Here is a 6,000-nt window from a genome sequence, read left to right as displayed (position 1 = left end):
GCCAGGAGAAGTGCAACAACGCAGAAGAAGACTGCAACGTGCTCCATGACACGAGATGCCTGGGGGTAATGCCTACGTATGTAAACAGATACCAACAAAGCTAAGAAGGCCATCTCGAAAGCCATGCAGAACCAGGGAAAGGTTGAAGCTACAGGGAGAGTTGGACGAGTTTGGAGAGCTTGCAAGATAATGGTAATGGCCGCAAAACAAGCTCCAATGACCAGCAATGCCCACTGCATGTTCATCATGTTATCAATCTGGACGCGAGGATCATGATCATTATTACCGGGCTGCTGCTGGATCATAGGCAGGGGCAGCTGCTGCTGCTCTGTTTCGGAGAATACTGCACTAGGCTGCTCGAGTTGGGTGGTGGGCAACTCTGGCGAAATGGGCCTGTCGTTCCTCCATAGCCGGAGCCGCTTGGCAAGCTCGATCAAGGTGAAGAAGAAGCTGACGAGTGCAAGCCTGAATTTTCCCCACATTTCTGACTACGTTACTTTGGTGCTGGCAGAAATATTTGGAGCCCGCTTTTATACTTCCATTTGCAAGCCATTGGAATTGTAGAAACTCTCCCATTTTGGGAGTGCGTGCGTGATTCGGGTCAATGGACTGGAGAAAGTCTCCACTTCCAATTTTGCGAAATAAGGCAATTTCCGTGAAGGTAGAGCCCAACTGAAAAGAGTTAAATAATGATTCTCTGTCGGGGAGCCATCGGGGACTTTTGTAGTTCCTTTTTGTGTACTGACAATGCGACGGAAGTTTTGCGAGCGTGAATCTCGGAAGCGCTGTGATCCTGCGCCAAGATGAATACCAAAATGTAAAATGAAAGGAAAATTGATCCTAAAACACACAAATCAATCGCTCATATTTTCCAATGTATTTCTTTAAGTTCCTTACTTTTAGTATTAAAGGTTTTTTTTTTTTTTTTTGGTTTGCTTTGCTGGAGATAGTATGAAGAAGTAGTTTGCTTCCATACATGTTCAATTTGTTAGCACTTTATTAGGTTCTATGTTAACGAAAATGGAGAAAAACATCAAATATAGACAGACTTTTTGAGTCTTTTTTCACTTACTTTAAAGTAGTTTTATTCGACTATAGTAATTGAAAGCAGATTACCTTTGAGAAATGTGAAAGTTAGAAGAAAAAATTGTAGTTCAAGAATATCAACTACATTCCTAAGAACGTTAGTATTTTTTTCTTATAGCTAATGTTGACATCCGAAGATTTAGAAGTCTTGTATTCAAATTTTTCTTCCCTCTTCTGCTTTTTAAATTTCACCCTTCCCTTGTTAATTTTTTTTTTTTTTTTTTTTTTACAAACAAAAAAGTATGAAAAAGATATCTATTAACGAGAATGCACTTGCTAATTGAAAAGCTTTTTAACAATTGAAGATGCACTTTAACAATTTAACTTGAACAGAGAAGTCTGTCATGTTTGCTTAAATTAATTACCAAATCAATTTCACAATTACAAACAAAAACTGATTTTGAAATTAATTAGTCTGCCTTTCCACCCAAAATTTGCGCAGAGGATCCTTTCAGTTCTCGTATGGATGAACCTTCTTTACTTTGCTTTCAAATTTCAATTTTGTGTGAAAAAAAACCTCGTTTCCAAGCTGGGATACAAGTCGACAATGTTTTTGGTACTAGATGATGCATCATGCGAGAAAATGAGGAGGACGTATCATTTTACGGTGCACAGTTTTTTTGGATTGTTATTTTTTTTAATTTTTTTTTTAAAAAAAATGTATTATAGCGATTTAATATATGTGAGATAAAAAATTGACTGACAGATATGTTCACAAAAAATATAAATTTTTTTTTTTTAAAAAATGGCTTTTCAAAAAAGTATACAAGCAAATTATTGCTTTTTCCTTTCAAAAAAATGACCTTTTTTTTTAATGGAAACCTAAGAAATTGTCAAACTTAAATGGAATTGAACATCCCACTTGTGTTAAGATTAATCGGTTGAAGGGAAGTTGTGAAAAGTTAAAGTTATTACAACGTGCAATATCCTTTATCTACATAAGAACCACTTTCGGGTCAAAAGAAAAGCAAAATTGGCTGATTTTCCACATGCAAGCCACTACCGATCGTTTTGATTGGAGTCCATGCATATGTTGTTTGCTTTTGTACTGCATCCCGCGTCTCAGAAAATAAAATAAAACTCCAGCTGCTGCTGTGCACTTAAATAGATTTTAAGGCAATGCAAAGTATCCATAATGCGGAGTTAAGAAGGCAAGGATAAAAAAGGCAGCGCAAACGCGATTTCGAGCTCGGCTTCATTTGCATTGGAAAAGGTACGTAGAATTGGAAAATTCACAGTGTGATAGATAAATAATTTTAAAAAAATAGCAATTTTATTTTTGTTAAAAAATTGAAAATGCTAATCAAATACTAATAAATCTCTTCAGCATTGCTAGCCCAAGACTTCCTTCTGTTAGTAAAGAAATATCTTCCTTCTCTTCTCTTTTCTTCCATGACATTTACTTTTGTTGCGGTAACTATTGTTTTGATTACACTTATTTCTACATCTTTCTGCATTTGTATTCCTATGGGTTTTGCTCAATCTACTATCAGACCAACGTTAATGACATAAAGCACTGTAACTTTGATTAATCATTTCTTGCTCTGAAATGAGAATTTGTTGATTGTGTATCTGATTTGCTCTTATTTCTTGATTTTGTACACAACTGTATTGTGCACAATTTGAACTGGTATTTATTATAACACAATTTGAATCATTAATTTTTAAAAAATCAAATTTACTTTAAGTAGTGTAGCACAATCTGAACCATACGATTCTTTAAAAATCAGGTTAACCCAGATGTGAGCCTATCACAATTCGTTCAAGGAAGCTACATTGAATGTGAGCCAATCACAATTGGTTGAAATCTTAAACATTATTTTTTTTAAAAAAAAAAGTCTTAAACATTCAAAGTAAGTTCATCAAAACCAAAATTGATAACTTATACACTCAAAGGCTAAGGCATGTGGGTGGGGTAGTGACCAACTTCTAAGAAAGAAAAGACTAAAAAAAATAGATATCATAAAACATCTAATTTTTTCCAACAAACATAAAAGCATCTAATCACCTGCTGAAACCAGGGAATAATTAGATGGACTAATTAATTACAACCAGAGATTTCAATAATCTGAAAATACATTGCCTCGACTACGTGGCCCTTAGATATGCTAAACCCCCTATTATTCACTTGTAAAGTGGTAAAAGAGAAGCAAATGTAATTACGTGCACACTGGCAGTCACAGCCCAGTCTCCTTGCTACAGCATGAAACTGAAAATGATTGCTGACCACCGTACCCAAGCCAAAAAAAAAAAAAGAAAAAAAGATTGCTCATATTGCCACAGCAGCAATATCTCTCTTGCCACAGCCCAATCTGACTAAATGATGAATTGACCGCCAAAAGCTCATTCTTTTTCTGATCGAGTATTAAAGGTGAATTCGTGAATTTAAGTCAAAAGTGTGTTGTGACGTAAGCCGTGACGCAGTGGGGTCACTCAGCATGACGTGCCAAGTGCCAAGTCGGAGGACAAGATCGTGCCTTGACCTTTGTACTTATCAATCAAGTGGCTCTTACTTGCTTACCAAACTTGTCCAACATGGCGCTTACAAAAATAGAATTAGAAAAAAAATTGTATCCAACATGGGAAAGATTGGACAATATAAAAAAAAAAAAAAATATATATATATATATATATATGCAGAATAATCTAAAGAAAAATGTTAAGTGCCTTTTATTAACATTTTGGTTAGTATAAACATATCTTCATCTGCATTTTTTATTAATCAAAAGACATACTCCCAAATAAAGAAGATGAGATATAGCAGAAATTGAGAGGAGGAGGATGTTGGAAAGAAACCAGAGGGGGAAAGCTTTGCAGGTCCACATTTTGGCGAGTAAAATTGACGTGTCAGTCTGCAAGTTGCAGGGGGATGGTGGCAGTCGGAGGGACGTGTAAAAAAGCAATTAAAAAAATGAATTTGAGGGAAAGCTTTGCTGGAGAGTGGAGATACCGTGACATAGGGAAAGCTTTACCCTCAAAAAGATTAGGATGGCTAGATAGTACGCTTGTCTGATCTGGAGGTTCATCTTCAATTTTCATGCAAGGTAGAATAAATTATTAATGTTAGATAAAAAAAAATATTTACGAGAAACTGATAAATAAAGGAACGGTTGCCAACACTCCCCGTCCGCAAAAGGAAAAAAAAAAAAAATCCCAAGGTGGGGGCATTTAATTGAGCGAAAAGGAACAAAAGCATTTCTCTTAAAATAAAGGTTTAAAGTGGAAATGGAAGGGAAGATGAAATATTCATTGCAAAAAATAGGTTGTGGGAGTAAAGAAAAAGTCTGAGGCGATTTAAATTTAGTTAAGTGGCGATTTAAATTTGTTGATACTTATATTTGATATGGAAGGAAAACAAAATGGCATGTATGTGTTACGAATGTAATTAGCACAAAGGTCGAAAATTATTGAACTTGTACTAGTATAAATTATGGTGATATATAATACAAGATATTAACGCTAATACATTTTAGTTTTATTTCTAGAAAAAACATAGCTAGAAAATTATAACAGTTGGATTAGTAGGTATGCCTTTTAGATTAGTATGTTCAGTAATGTTCTACTTGGCGGTCCTCTTAATTACATTTTAGATTACAATAAGGGGGAAAAAAATATTAAGCAACGAGTGAAAAAAAAAAAGGTGTAGGAACTATGTTGAAAAGGGCAACGATAAAATATTGGAATCTAATGTGTAATTGAAACATAGGAATTTATTTATTTTTTTCAATCAAATGAAGCCTTAGTATGAAGGAGGAAATAACCAACTGGGGTTGGGCCAAGTGGTAAGCAGCTTGGTTCCGCTTAAGCAGGTCTCGGGTTCGAAACCTGACGTATGCAGCTATCCTTGTTTGGAGACTCGCCCACCACAGCCAGGTGTGCGACCCGGGTCGACCAACAGATTAATCAGGGCAAAATCCTGGATACCTTGACAGGCAACCAAAAAAAAAAGAAGGAGGAAATATGAGGATCGACTTGTCCGAATCAGGGTGCAATGGTCGGAACAAATATTTGTAGATGGTTGTCACTCCAATTGACGTTAAGTATGACGACAATAATCCCGATCAGTATTGAAATTTGTGAAGCTCTACTGTAAATTTGTGCGCAGCAGTGTGCAGTAGCGGGCAACTGCATAACCTGCCTCGTTGAAGACTTGAATACTTTAATATATTTCTTTAAGAACTAATCTTCTATATATTGACAATGTATATGTTATTGCGATTTGATATATGATACAAAATTTAAAATTTAAATTCAGATTAATTGTCATGCATCCAATATGATTATTGCTTATTGCTTTAGAAAATACATGTATTTTTTTTTTATATTACTTTGCCCTCAATAGAGCTTTTAACGAGCCGAATATTTAGCGTTTAGCCTTTATTCTTATATTATGTGAATAGGAATCAAATTCGATCGAATATTAAACGAGCTACAAATGTTGCTCGAATTTGATTCATAAATTTGTATAAATATTTGAGTTCCAATTCAAGCTCGGCTCATTAAACTAAATGAGTTGAGCTCGAACTGGAGTTTGAATTTGAGTTTTAAAATGATTTAATTTTTTTTTTGGAAAATTTATTACTTAGAATAACTTTAATTGTATTTCTTTGTTTTAGAAAATAAGCAATGCTAACTTTATGTATAATTACTTTTTTGAGTAAAATATAATAATAATAATATTAACTATATTTATATTTATTTTTATTTATTTTTATAATCGTATATGTGTTGGCAAACTATTCGAACAGTTCGTGAATAGGTTTATGTTCGACTCGATTATTAAATGAATTTAATAGTGTATTCGAGTTTGATTCGTTTATTAAACGATCGAACTTTTTTCGAACTCCAATGAACCAAACGCGAATATGTTTGTGAACAGTTCGGTTTGTTAAAAGTTAGTTCCCAACATGGTTT

This window comes from Coffea arabica, chromosome 4e, assembly GCF_036785885.1.
Source record: "Coffea arabica cultivar ET-39 chromosome 4e, Coffea Arabica ET-39 HiFi, whole genome shotgun sequence".
In the NCBI taxonomy this organism is placed as follows: domain Eukaryota; kingdom Viridiplantae; phylum Streptophyta; class Magnoliopsida; order Gentianales; family Rubiaceae; genus Coffea; species Coffea arabica.
Note: the sequence above shows the minus strand (reverse complement) of the source record.